The following is a 15,867-nucleotide window of genomic DNA, read 5'->3' as shown; positions in this document are numbered from 1 at the left end:
ATGTATATGATGATTTCACCGAGTCCCTCACTGTAGGCCTAGTACGGTATGTATATGATTATTTCACCGAGTCCCTCACTAGAGGGCCGGGTACGGTATATTATATATGTATGCATGACTCATCTTATAAGGCACAGATGCATTGGTATCTTTGATTATCATACTCGTCTCCGTCAACTTTTTTTTGCTCAAATATGATCTTCTTTATTGTACTTCATGCTTACATACTCAGCATTTTTTAAATGTGACCCCCTTTCTTTGGGGGCTGTGTTTCAAGCCTGCAGGTACAGATACTCAGTTCGGTGATCCTCCAGCTTAGGACTGCTACTCAGCTGCTTTGGGAGCTCCATTGTTCCGGAGCTTGAGTCATTTGGTACAGATCCTTTGGTATAGGCTTTGTTATACTCTTAGAGGTCTGTAGACATATGTGGGTTATGTATTTATGTTTTGGTCAGCTATACAGATGTAGTTCGTTTTGGATATTCCCGTGTATAGTGGCAGCCTTGTCGGCTTGCGTATTTTGTTATGTTTGGTTAACTGTGACTCCTCAGGAGACAGGTTCATTATGATATATGGCATTATGAGTCTACAGCAAGTTTTTACATATTTCCACATTGTCCTTAGTATCAGTCTGATTATATCTAACAGGTTCTTATACGAGTGTCCATCTCAGGCATTAGTCATGACCCATCGGTTTGGGTCGTGACAAATGTGGTATCCGAGCGCTACAACATTCGAGGATGAATATTTTTAAGGGGGGAAGGATGTTACACCTCGTACCTTCAAAGAAGCACTTATCAATTTGAAACATAAGTACGCGGAGTTATGGTTAAGTAAAACCACTTCGGAGTATAAGGAGCAAGCATTATTAAGTATATTTACTGAGTAAAGAATGTTTATAAGGCATACCGGAAGGTTCTATAAGGAATTGAGTGAAAGAAATAGAGTAGTACGACTTTAGAGAAAGGATGGGTAATGTTTTGTGTGAAAATTTTGGTCCAACTTGAGGGACGAATATCTCTTAGCATATGAAGTGTTTTGAAGTGAAGCAAAAGCTAAAAATGAAGTTCGTTGGTTCAATAAATATATTAAGGATCAGCGCGCTACAACATTCGAGGACGAATGTTTTTAAGGGGGGAAGGATGTTACACCTCATACCTTCGAAGAAGAACTTATCAATTTGAAACATAAGTACGTGGAGTTATGGTTAAGTAAAACCACTTCGGAATAAAAGGAGCAAGCATTATTAAGTATATTTAATGAGTAAAGAATGTTTATAAGGCATACCGGAAGGTTCTATAAGGAATTGAGTGAAAGAAATGGAGTAGTACGACTTTGGAGAAAGGATGGGTAATGTTTTGTGTGAACATTTTGGTCCAACTTGAGGGATGAATATCTCTTAGCATATGAAGTGTTTTGAACTGAAGCAAAAGCCAAAAATAAAGTTCGTCGAGTCTAGTTTTCAATGCAATAAACCGCTCATCGGTAGGATATCGGAGTAGAGAATTATGGATGTTACAAGTTGGGATGGCAGGCTAGGAAAATAGCATGCGCGAACGCACCAAGGAGTGGCGCGAACGCGCAGAAGGCCAAGGGCCACCTCAGCGCGAACGCGCCACCACGGGGCGCGAACGCGCTGAGCAAATTTCAGGCTCGGGCTAGGGATGAAGTTTTTATGATCTGAGCATAAGACTATATATATGTATGACATTTGGAGACTGTATGGTGTAAATTAGTTCATACGTTACTTGATACGAAGCCCTCGTTGCTGTAGGGTAAGTGTGGCCCACACGTCAGAGTTTTGTAAGGGAAATATGAAGAGATATATGAGTAGTACATGGGAAGTTGAGAAAGTCTTAAGAAGGACCCTTAAGCTAAATGTGAGCACAAGCTCTCTAAAAAGATGATTTAAGGAAATATTTTCGGATGATCTGACTTGGAGGGGCCAAAACGCTATTATAAGTTTGGAATTTGAAACACCACAAAGAATGAAGGTTGTACATAACTGAAAGAGCTATCCAACCGTAGGTTTTGGGCCTTCACACGACCTCGGTATCAATAGTTATGACCTTTTTATTGAACGAACGCGCAGGCAGAAAATTAAGCCTGCGCGAACGCGCCAGAAGGCACCGCGAACGCACTGACCAAATTTTAGGTCGGTTTGGGCAGATTCTGGAACTCTATATAAGGGGGGCTTACACCCCCCCCCCCCTTCTTCATCCAAAACACCCAATAAACCCTCAAAAATTCTGGAATCCTCCCACAACTTCTCAACACCAAATTTTAGCCTGGATCAAATATAATTCCCGAATTCCGGTCCAGACAGCGTATAGTTACAACTACAAAATTGTGTATTGGGGCGTTTTGCCTTAAGATCAAGGTGGAGAAGTGAATATATAGCAATATTACCAAGGGAAAGGTATGAATCTCTTCCTATTTACATTAATACCGATTTATTCGCCAAGTTAGCGTAGTTAATAATTGTATGGTGGGTTAATTAGTTACGAAAGTTTGAAAACAGCGTGTGGGCTGTTATATGGAATACTTTGGTGTTTGAAATGATTCTATTGAAGTTGCTATTGTTATTGTTGTTGTTGGTTGTTGAATTGAGAATTCGGGATGAGTATATAAACGGGGAAAATGCGCCGATTTTCGACAAAATATAAAATAGTTTGATTTGAAACTTGGAATAAGTGTGCGATAGAGAGGCTAACATTAGTGTGAATCCTCTCAAATGTAGACTTGCGAGCTCGGATGCATAGGCGTAGCCAATAGGAGGTTGAACAGGTATGTTAAGGCTCGTCCCTTTCTTTCAAAAGGAATGATTCCGATGTTATGGCTTCATGGATGTTGCCATATCTTCCTTGTTTTCAAAAGTTAGACATTTATGACTCTAAGGTATAATTCCTTTCCTAATAATTCATAAATGTTTTCCAAAATGTTCATTTTTTCTAAATCAGAGACTTATGGCTCCATGAGCTCTTATGATAACGACGAACGTCCATGACTCCAATGAACTCTAATTCTCAGCGGTACTTGACATGATAGTTGTCTTTGATTCTCAAGTGTTGGTTCATTCTAATTATTCTATCAAGTCTTAAACGATGATTTATTTTGTACACGATTGCTCCTAATATTCTTTTCATGCACATTGTTATGGCCTCATTTCACCGAGTCCCTCACTAGAGGGCCAGGTACGGTATATATGTGATTATTTCACCGAGTCCTCACTAGAGGGCCGGGTACGGTATATATGTGATTATTTCACCGAGTCCCTCACTAGAGGGCCGGGTAGGGTATGTTTGTGATTATTTCACCGAGTCCCTCACTAGAGGGCCGGGTACAAAAGATATATGTGATTATTTCACCGAGTCCCTCACTAGAGGGCCGGGTACGGTATATATATATGATGACTTCACCGAGTCCCTCACTAGAGGGCCGGGTACGGTATGCATATGATGATTTTACCGAGTCCCTCACTAGAGGGCCGGGTACGGTATATGTATATATGATGACTTCACCGAGTCCCTCACTAGAGGGCCGGGTACGGTATGTATATGATGATTTCACCGAGTCCCTCACTAGAGGGCGGGGTACGGTATATTATATATGTATGCATGACTCATCTTATAAGGCACAGATGCATTGGTATCTTTGATTATCATTCTCGTCTCCTGTCAACTTTTTTGCTCAGTCATGATCTTCTTTATTGTACTTCATACTTTACATACTCAGTACATTTTTCGTGCACCCCCGCTTTCTTCTTGCGTTTGATGCCCGCAGTACGGATACTCGCCTGATCCTCTAGCTTAGGACCGCTTACTCACCGGCTTGGGAGCTCCATTGTTCCGGAGCTTGAGTCATTTGGTACAGATCCTTTGGTATAGGCTTTGTTATACTCTTAGAGGTCTGTAGACATATGTGGGTTATGTATTTATGTTTTGGTCAGCTATACAAATGTAGTTCGTTTTGGATATTCCCGTGTATAGTGGCAGCCTTGTCGGTTTGCGTATTTTGGTATGTTTGGTTAACTGTGTCTCCTCAGGAGACAGTTTCATTATGATATATAGCATTATGAGTCTACGGCAAGTTTTTACGTATTTTCATATTATCCTTAGTATCAGTCTGATTATATCTAACAGGTTCTTATACGAGTGTCCAACTCGGGCACTAGTCATGGCCCATCAGTTTGGGTCGTGACATTAGCTTTTGAAAAAGTACCCATTGCAATAGTAGACAGACAAGTGTGGAAGCTCATAACTAAAGATGTGCCTTCAGTTAAGGTGTTGTGGAAAAACAATAACAGGGAGGAGATGACTTGGGAAGCAGAAGAAGATATGAAGTCTAAGTATCCTCACTTATTTCCATCCCCAGAAGAAGCCCAAGATGAGACGCTATTGTCCTCAGGTATGCACTACTTTCTTTTAATGCTTTTGGGTCGCGTGTGGCCATGTTTCTTGTTATTGTATTGTATCCCTGTGAGCCGAAGTTATCTTGGGTTGTTGTGACAGGATGGCAGTGCCATATTATAGGGGAAACTCTGGCGAAATTTTTGTAGAATCCCCGCGAACTTAACATGCGAGGAAGAATGTTCCTGGGGAGGGGGAATGTTACACCTCGGACATTTGGTGTTGTTGTGCTGTGAATAGACTAACATAAGCTTAAGGTGAACATGAAGGCCATGTGAACTTAAGGAGGGTATGTGGCAGCTGAAAGGTGTATACTATAAGATTTTGAAGGATTACGAATCGAAGAAACTAAATTTGTGAAGGAAGTAACGCATAAGTCGTGTTTGGAGAGGTTTTTGCAAGTATCGAGTTAACGATTATTTGGTAATGTCTTGGGAAGGAGTTATAGGGCTCCTTAGATGGTGAATGAAGTGTTAAACAAGTACCAAGAAGGCTCTACAAGGATTGGAAGTCAAACGAAGAGACGGGAACAATTTCAAAAAATGTGAGTTATACGACCACTTATACGGTCCGTAAAACATATACGGCCTTTATAAGTGTCTGTATAACCTATCCAGAGAAAGGTCACTCCCTGGTGGTATTATATGGTCACTTATACGGACCGTATAAGTGTCCGTATAACCATGTCGGGCAGCTTTATTTTTTTATAAAAAGAGGACCCAAGTTCTTATTTTTCATTTCCCCCATTCTCCACACCTCAAAAGAGATCTAGAACATTCTCCACACCATATCAACATGAATTCAAGAGAAATCAAGGATTAATTAGCAAGAATCAAGAAGACCAAGTGTAAAGAGGCTCACTAGGGTTAGTGGAAGTCAAGATTTCCCTTGGAATTGAATTTGGGGTTTTCTCAAGTGAAGTATCTTCATCCAAAGATCATTCTTACATAATCAAAGGTGAGTTTTACATTTGTTTCATGCTATTAAGAGTATTTAAGTGGTTGAATGACTTGAATTAGAGAAGAAAGTAGAATATGAGCTCAAATATGGAAATAATAATATTTTGAGTAGTAGGTTAACTTGAGTCATGATTCTTAGCATGCTATGAGTATAAAATGATGCTAAGGATGTTGAGGAAGTATTATATGTAAAAGAATATGGTGTTGTGTTGTAATTATGGTTATGAATGACTTCGAAAAAAAGTTTTGAGGGTTGAAGGATGTTTAACTTGAAGAAGTTTATTGATTATTATATTATGGGTGTTGCTATTGATGCTTGGGAGTTGTTTAGTATATGGAGAAAGTTTTTGAAACAAAGGAAATGCTTTCCAATTTTCGTTAGCTCTTAGTCGGTTTAGTTTAGACTCAAGCATGTTTAAAATGATCTAATTTAGCACGAATTTTCATGAATGTAGAGTTATGAGCTTGGAAGGAGAACAATTAGTCATTAAAAAGACATAAAGGTATGTTAAGGATAGTCCCCTTTCTTTCAAAGGCATGACTTTTATATTATGATTTCCTCTCTATATTTCCATGACCTTCTTACATCCCAAAAGATGAAAGTTACAGATTCTTAAGAGTTTCTTATGAGAAAGAGATAAGATGTGTTCTATGATAATAATGATGATGATGATTTTACTTCAAGAGATTTCAAAGCTGATGAATTGATGCTATTATGAGCTTAATGATGTTGTTTCACAATTTTCTTGATGTTATTCATTGCTGGCCATCTCACCTCATAATACTAGTTCCTTCAAGGTGAGACCTATCGATGATGTTTGATCCATAATATAATCGGAGGTTACCGACCTTACGTCACTCCGATAGAGTCACAGCTTTTACTTGAGCTCTCATGCATGCTTTATGTTATGTATATGTGACTTTAGACAGTGACTAGTTGGCCAGGCAGACACCACTACGATGGGCGTAGTGGGCGGCTATGATGATTATTACATCGTGCCTAGTTGGCCGGGCAGACAGCACTAGTGGGCGGCATGAGATGGTTACCCCGAACGCGGACTAATGATGATTACACCATACCTATATGGTCGGGCAGTTTATGTATGTATGTATGAGATGATGTTTAATATAAAAGTTAGCATGCATGAATCCGCCTTAAGAGGCAATCAGTTACAGGTTATTCCTTCATCTTATGCTCTCTTATTTCTTGATTATGTTGTTACACATGCCTTATATACTCAGTACATTGTTCGTACTGACGTCCTTTCTTTTATAGATGCTGTGTTCATGCCCGCAGGTAGACAGGGAGACGGACCGGATATGTAGGAGCTTATTCAGCAGATATACAGGAGCACTCCACTACTCCGGAATTTTCGCTTATTGGTATATTCTTTTGTGTATGTATTTGGGGCATGGCGGGGTCCTGTCCCGTCCTTATGATTTCAGTATTCCAGTTAGAGGCTCGCAGATACATATGTGTGGGTAGTAGATGCTCTGTGAACCCTTAATGTATATGCTATGTTTATCATTTTGTAGCCTCGTGGGCTTATGTCAATCTATGTTTAGAGAGATATTCAAAGATCATTTCATGATACGCTTGTATTGAGAATAGTGTATGTTCAGGTTGAGTTTGATGATAAGTCTGAATGATGGTGCTCGGTAGGCTAGCCCCCAGTATCCGTCATGGCCCTCTAGTTGGGTCGTGATAGTTTGACACTGGACCGCGGATGCTTTGAGTGTGGTTAGATGGGGCATTTCAAGAGAATCTATCCTAGACTTAGGCACGGTGGCTAAGGTATTCAATTTCAGGCTCCCAAAGCTCCAGCATCCGGTAGAGGGAGAGGATCTTATGGTGGTAACCGTGCTCAGTCTGGGCGTGGCAGTCACACACGAGTGGTAGAGGTGGAACCCAGCCTAACAGAGCCAGGTTTCAGTCTGGTAGAGGTGGACATCAGTCCGACAGGGGTGGATCTCAGACAGGGCAGGTTGATCGAAATGGTTGATAGGCTACTGGAGAACGGGTTCATTCTTATGCCTTTCCTGGTAGGGCAGAGGCTGAGGGCTCAGATGTTGTCATTACAGGTAACATCTTAGTCTATCACCGGATGGCTTCTGTATTATTTGACCCGGGTTCTACATTTTTTTATGTGTCTACATATTTCTCTATGGGTCTTGATATGGTCTGTGATATGCTTGATGCCCCTATACATGTATCTACTCCAATTGGAGACTCTGTGGTTGTAGATCGAGTTTTTTGATCTTGTACTGTCACAACATAGGGTATGGCACCCGGGTTGATTTAGTGATTCTAGACATGATAGATTTTGATGTCATCCTGGGTATGAGTTGATTAGCTCCTTATCATGCCATTCTAGACTGTCATGCCAAGACAGTCACCTTAGCTATGCCCGGGGTGCCTAGACTTGAGTGGAAAGGTAACCTTAGTCCCTCTCCAAAGAAAATTATTTCCTTTATTCGTGCAAAGAAGCTAGTGGATAGGGGTGCTTGGCTTATTTGGAATATATCCGTGATACCAGTGTTGACGGTCCATCTCTTGATTCAGTTCCTGTGGTACGTGAGTTTGCGGAGGTGTTTCCCCCAGGCTTGACAGGCATGCCACCGGACCGTGAAATTGATTTTTGCATTGACTTAGAGCCAGGGACAAGCCCTATTTCTATTTCGCCATATCGGATGGCCCCAACAGAGTTGAGGGAATTAAAAGAACAACTTTAAGATCTTTTTGGTAAGGATTTCATTTGTCTGAGTGTCTCCCAGTGGGGCGCTCCTGTTCTGTTCGTGTAAAAGAAAGATGGGACTATGCGGATGTGCATTGATTATGTCCAGTTAAATAAAGTCACCATCCGGAATAGATACCCCATTCCTCGTATTGATGATTTTTTTATCATCTTCAGGGGGCTTCTGTGTTTTCAAAAATTGACTTGAGATCGGGTTATCATCAGTTGAAAATTCGGCCAGAGGATATTCCTAAGACACCTTTCCGGACAAGAGATGGGCATTATGAATTTCTTGTTATGTCTTTCGTGCTTACTAATGCCCCCGCTACTTTTGTGGATTTGATGAATGGCCTTTTTAAGTCATACTTATACTCCTTTGTGATAGTGTTATTTGATGACATCCTGGTTTATTTGAAGAGCAAAGAAGATCATGAAAAACACTTGAGAGTTGTTCTTGGGTTGCTGAGAGACAAGGAGTTGTATGCCAAGTTCTCTAAGTGTGAATTTGGCTTATATCTATGTCCTTCTTGGGACATGTGGTTTCGAAGGAAGGAATTATTGTTGATCCTAAAAATAGTGAAGTAGTGAGAGATTGGGCTAGGCCTACATCAGTGATAGAGATTCACAGCTTTGTGGGGTTGGCTAGTTACTACCGTCGGTTCGTGAAGAGGTTTGCTTCTATTGCTTCGTATTTCAATCGTTTAACTCAGAAAGAAGTACCTTTTCAGCAGTCCGACGCGTGTGAGGAGAGCTTCCAAAAGCTCAAGACTCTATTGACTATAGCTCCTATTTTATCTTTGCCCGTTGAGGGCAAGGGCTTCGTGGTGTATTGTGACGCTTCTCATTCTGGGTTGGGTGCTGTTTTGATGCAGAAAAAGAAGGTGATTGCTTATATGCTTCCAGACAACTGAAGATTCATGAGAAGAACTATCCTACTCATGACTTGGATTTGGCAGCTGTGGTTTTTGCGATAAAGATTTGGAGGCACTATCTCTATGGTGCCCGTTGCGAGGCATTTACTGATCATCGCAGTCTTCAACATGTGTTTACTCAGATGGATCTTAATTCTAGGCAACGGAGATGGATGGAGTTTCTTAAGGATTACGATATTACTATGTTGTATCATCCTGGGAAAGCAAATGTTGTGGCAGATGCTTTGAGCAAGAAATCATCTAGCATGGGTAGTTTGGCTCGTTTGATTGCGTTAGAGCGTCCGTTAGCCAGGGAGGTTGTTACACCCCGAAAAATTTTGTGTTACCAAGACTGTAGGCGGCTTAGTATGAGCTCAAGGGAGAGCAAAGTTATACAAGGATCAGGGATGAAGATTATATGATCTGAGTATAATATATATATATATATATATATATATATATATATATATATATGACATTTGGAGACCGTATGGAGTAAATTAGTTAACACGTTACTTGATGAATAGCCCTCGTAACCGTAAGTTAAGGTGGGGCTCACATATCGGGATTTTATAAAGGACATATAAAAGTGATATGAGTAGTACATGGGAAGTTGAGCAAATCTTAAGAAGGACCCTTAAGCCAAATATGGGCATAAGCCCTCCAAAAAGATGATTTAAGGATACGTTTTCGGATGATTTAAATTGGAAGGGCCAAAACACTATTATAAGTTTGGAATTTGGAAACACACCAAAAAATAGAGTTGTAGATAATTGAAATATCTTTCCAACCATAGGTCGTGGGCCCTCAAAAAATATCGGGATCAAAAGTTATGGCCATTTTAAGATAAAGACTCCAAGCTGCCAAATGGCTTCCGCGGGTCCCACTTGAGAAGGTCGGTGGAACCGACTTATGAGGGGTATAAATACCCCTATTAACTCCATTTTTTCAGCATTTTTAGATTCTCAATAGTCCTAGAAAGTTCCCAACGCAACCCCAAATATTTATAGCTCATTAAATCAAGAATTTAACAAGATTACACCAAACAAGTCCATGAAAGGTGATTGTTCTTGCATCTACTTGATGTTGTGGTAAGTTTGGTCTTGAAGAAAGTTGGTGTGGCTGAATTTATTCAATTATAAGGTATTTTCTTCATCCTCTCTCTTATGTTGAGTTGATTTGAAGGTTTAGCAAGTCTTAAAAGTGAAAATAGTGATGGAGGAAAGGTCATAAAGTGTCGTGTTGTAGTTGTTGTGTTTATGGACTATTTTGAGCATGTTGTGGCCGTGTGGCTGGGCTGATTTACATGTATAGAGATGGTATCTAATGTTGTTGGTGTGTTGATGAGATTATGCTCCTTGATTGGGAAGAAAGGAAGTGTATATTGTTGTTGTATGTTGAAAAACATCGTGTGGGATGTTTTATGGAATATATTGGTATTGATAATATTGTTGTTGATGTTGGTATTGTTGTTGTTGTTGTTGGTTGTTGGATTGTGATTTCGGGCTAGGCATATAAACGGGGAGATCTTTGCCCGATTTTTGTACGATTCTAAAGGAGTTTGGTTTAAGGACTTGAGATAGGCATATGACGATAAGTCTAACGGTAGTATAATTTCTCTTAAGTGTAGATTTGCAAGTTCGGGAGAATAAGCGTTAATTCGTAGGAGATCAATCAGGTATGTTAAGGCTCGTCCCTTTCTTTCAAAGGCATGATCCCTATGGTACGATTTTATAAATGCTTCCATAACTTCTTTGTTTTCAAAAGATAGAAGTTTATGACTCCAAGGCATGATTCCTTTCCGATAATCCATAAATGTTTTCCAAAATGCCCGTATTTTCTAAACCAGAGATTTATGATTCTGTGAGCTCTTATGATAACAGCGATGAACATGTTTTTACGATGATAATGATGATGTCAAAGATGAGAATATTTTCTACGATGATTATGATGATGATGATTTTATGGTTAAAAGTCTCAAGTTATGAGATCAATGCTTTTATGATATTATTGAACTTATTTCATAATTTTCTCGATTTTATTCATTGTTGTTGGTCTCACCTTATAATAATTGTTCCTTTAAGGTGAGATAGGGCGATGATGATTATTCCATAATATAATTGGAGGTTACCGACCTTACGTCACTCCGCTAAAGTAGTAGCTTTTATTTGAACTCCCATGCATGCTATGAGTATAATATATGTATATAGCTATTTTGTGACATTACTGAGTTCTATTATTTCATTTTGCTTATGCACTGCACTCATTCTCATTCTTTATGTATATATATATATATAAGGCACGATGACAAGGGGTGACGCGCGTGGCCTTTGTTGTGATGTATATATATATAGGCACGATTGACGGGGAGTGACGTTGTGGCCTTTGTTGTGATGTGCTATATATATAAGGCACGGTTGACGGGGGACGTGTGGCCTTTGTTGTGATGTATATATATATAAGGCACCGACAAGAGTGATTATATATATATATAAGGCACGTTGACGGGGGGTGAATCTTGTGTGATATATTATATATGTATATATATGTGGCACAGTTGACAGGGGGTGACGCTGTGGCCTTTGTTATGATGTGTGTGTGTGTGTATACATATATATATGTATATGTGGCACAGTTGACAGGGGGTGACGCTGTGGCCTTTGTTGTGATGTATATATATAAGGCACAGTTGACAGGGGGTGACGTTGTGGCCTATGATGTGATGTTTATCTATAAGAGGCGCAGTTGACGGGTGTGACGTTGTAGCCTATGTGGTGATGTTTTCGAAGTGACGATGTGGATTATGTTGTGGCATTTCTATAGATATATGTGTTTCTTTGATATAGCCATACTGATTCATTTATTTTGCCCATTCATTGACATGTCTCAAATATCTTCCAGGATTTTATGTACATGTTGATTTCATGCCTTACATACTCAGTACACTATTCGTACTGACCCCATTTCTTCGGGGGCTGCGTTTCATGCCATGCAGGTGTATACAGATGAGTAGAAGACATTGGCTATAGGATGTTCCCGGGCTATCCGCCGGATTGGTGAGCTCCATCTCGGTTCGGAGTGTTCTTTGAGTCATAGTACTTATGTTATGGTATCTCGTGTATGTTAGAGACTTTTGCGAGACGTCATGTCCCGTGGATAGTGCGTCGAGATGTCGACAGTTGTGTAAAGAGACCATATAGGTCGATGTGTTTTTATGCTTTATTTTTAGAGATTTTATAGTGACTAAAGGTTTTCTTTGAATTAACGATAAAGGAGAAGTCCCTGATTTGGCGAAAGAGTTTTATTCAAAAGTTTTTTTTTACTGACGACGGAAGCGTCATTTCGTAGATTAAAGGTTCACAAAAAATTGTGACTCCTGGATGGAATAGTAGTATGGCAGTTAGCCTAGTAGGATCTTGGGTGTCGGTCGCGGCCCTCCAGTTTGGGTCGTGACAGACGTTTAGACTTTGGCTAAAAGTTTCATGAGGCTTGATGTGTCTGATTCGAGCAGAGTGTTGGCTAGTGTTGAGGTGAGATCATCGTTTCTGGAGTAGATTAAAGCCAGACAATTTAAGGATGCGAGTTTGAGTAAGATTCGCGATAAACTCTTGCATGGTGAGGCCAAGGAGGCCGTGATTGATGATGAGGGTGTCTTGAGAATAAAAGGGTGTGTTTGTTTTCCCCGTATTAATGATTTGATTAAGAAAATTTGAGTGGAGGCTCACAGTTCCCAAAATTTCATTCATCCTGGTACTACCAAGATGTACCGTGACTTGAGGCAGCACTATTGGTGGGCTAGGATGAAGCGTGATATTGTTGAATTCGTTGCATAGTGTTTGAATTTCCAGCAGGTAAAGTACGAGCACCAAAGACCAGGGGGTGCGCTTCAGAGGATGCCTATTCCAGAGTAGAAGTGGGAGAGGATAGCGATGGATTTTTTGGTTGGTCTTCCGAAGACCTTGGGCAAGTTTGATTCGATTTGGGTCATTGTTGATAGATTGACCAAGTCTGCCAATTTCATACTTGTTCAGATTACCCATACTGCTCAGAAGTTGACCCAGATTTATGTCCAAGAGATTGTTCATCTGCATGGAGTTCCTATTTCCATCATATCTGATAGAGGCACGACGTTCACATACCAGTTTTGGAAGACCTTGCATTCCGAATTGGGTACTAAATTGGACCTTAGTATAGCTTTCCACCCTCAGACAGATGGCCAGTCTGAGCGAACTATTCAGGTCTTAGAGGATATGCTCTGAGCTTGTGTGATTGACTTCGGTGGCCATTGGGATTAGTTCTTACCATTGGCAGAACTTGCGCATAACAATAGTTAACACTCGAGCATTGATATGGCCCCATTTGAGGCTCTTTATGGGAGGAGATGTAGGTCTCCTACCGGGTGGTTTGATGCATTTGAGTTAAGGCCATACGGCACTGATCTTTTGAGAGAGTCATTAGATAAGGTTAAGGTGATTCAGGAAAAGCTCTTGGCAGCCCAGAGTAGAAAGAAGGAGTATGCGGATCGAAAGGTCCGAGATCTTGAATTCATGGTTGAAGAACAAGTCTTGTTGAAGGTCTCACCCATGAAGGGTGTGCTGAGGTTTGGGAAGAAGGGTAAGCTTAGTCCCAGATTCATTGGTCCGTTTGAGATTCTCAATCATGTGGGGGATGTAGCCTATGAGTTGGCTTTGCCCCCAGGTTTGTCAGGTGTTCATCCAGTGTTCCATGTCTCTTTGTTCATGGTAATGGTTCATTTATCATTCGTTGGGATTCTGTCATGTTGGATGACAATCTGTCTTATGAGAAAGATCCTATTGCGATTCTAAATAGAGAGGTTCGTAAGCTGAGGTCGAAAGAAATAGCATCAGTGAAGATTCAGTGGAAGAACCGTCCCGTTGAGGAAGCTACTAGGGAGACCGAATCCGATATGCGCAATAACTATCCCCAGTTTTTCACTAAGTCATGCACTTTTTCCCATGTTTATCCTCCTTGTCCACTCGGGGACAAACGGGTGTTTAATTGTTATCTAATGTAACGACCCGCTAGGTCATTATGGGGGTGACTTAGTAAATTAGACCTCCGTTGGGAATTTCGAGCCTGCAGCGTGTTTTTAGTTATATGTGCATGTTTGGCTTGCGTTTGTAGGACCTCGAATTGGTGTTGGGATTTTTGGGTGAAAAACTGGTGGAAAAACTTGAGCTATTAGACAAAAAGGACCGCTGCAGCGGTCGTAGCAGGTAGAGGGTCGCCACCGCGGGAGTGAGAAAGGTTAATGAGGTCCTCCATAGCAGGACATTTCCCGCTATAGCGGGAACGCTGCAGTGAGAAGTCGACCGCTGGAGGGAGAATCAGTATTTTATATTCTTATTTCCGAACTCATTCCTCACATAACTCCAAAATAGTTCCCAAGAACACTTGTGGTGATTATCTAAGGCTGAAGCAAAAATACTCTTAAAAAGTTCCCTTTACTTTGTTCATTCCATCATCATATTAAGTTCCATGATTAGTTAAAGGTTCTCTAATGGTGAATGAAAGGACTAAAGCCCTAGAATTTAAGAAACCCTTAAATAATGAAAGGGTTACTTATTTTATTGTTGTTTATTCATCTAAAGGTACAGATTATCCTTTCCGAGGGTGGGAATTCATGTTCTAATGGATGAGAATGATGTATTGAGAGGTAGGTTTTCATAAAGACGGTAACTTTAGCATAAAAACTGCCTGTAAAAGGGTTGAATTGACTAGAAACCCGTGAATTAGAATAGTATGATCATTGGGAGGGAGGTGATGATGAGTTTACCGTAAGCGATAGTTCAACCAATTGGAAAGAGTAGAAATAAGTACGTTTCCCTTTTCTAATTGTTGCATTGTTTGAGTAGACGATTCAAATACTCATGTAGCGCTATATTTCTAGACTTTGAACGTTCCGAGGCATTGCGAAAAGGAAAGGCTCACGTGGAATAGCTTGCATTGTTCCAGTTCGGCGTTGAGGTAGGTTACAGTCTACTTGAGTTAGACTTTGATTAGTTGATTGTATTGTTATGAAATTGATAGGAGAAGCATGATTAGGGCTTCGGACATAAAGTGTGGTTGGAAATTCCTAAGTTTGATATCGATTAATTAATTATGTGATGAACTATTATGATACGATAAAGAAGAAGTTAATGAATACTCTTCTTGTTGACTTGGAGTAATTCATGCTATTGATGAATTGATTCTTGAGTCTTGACATGACTTGTGACATGGGGACTTATGTTCATTGATATTGATTTATTGACTGTTCACATTCCTTATTGATTTTTGGAACGGAAATACATTCAGATGAGAAAGAACATATAAATATGAAAAGGCACATTTGACAGGGGGTGAGGATGTGGCCTAGTTATGGGCTCGTGATCTGAGGTCAGTTCCGAAGCGAGTGGTACATGGACACCACGGGTCCCCTGTAGGTCATGGCTATTTGGGCAAACAATACCATTTAGCATGTGTGTACAGATATGTGACAGTGTTGAGATAATTCATGAGTTACGGTTGTTTTTGTGATGATATAGGTTGAATTACTGTTATTGATTGCTATTTGTATGGGTTTATCTTATTTTGGTGTTGGATGATTCTTGTTGATGATTTCATAGGGTTATGTGCTGTTGTGCCTAACTGTCTATTCTATTGATTTTATGATTTTATGCATGATACCAATCTTAGTCGGCCTATGATATCTATCGGTACATAGTGTTTGTACTGATACTGCCTTGCTGCATTTTTTTAAGTGCAGATTGTGATCCAGCGACATCTACCAGACCTCATATTTAGCGTGAGGCCAGTTTCGACAGATTTGAGGGTGAGCTCCTATCCATGC

The sequence above is a fragment of the Lycium ferocissimum genome, chromosome 8 (assembly GCF_029784015.1).
Source record: "Lycium ferocissimum isolate CSIRO_LF1 chromosome 8, AGI_CSIRO_Lferr_CH_V1, whole genome shotgun sequence".
Taxonomy (NCBI): Eukaryota; Viridiplantae; Streptophyta; class Magnoliopsida; order Solanales; family Solanaceae; genus Lycium; species Lycium ferocissimum.
Note: the sequence above shows the minus strand (reverse complement) of the source record.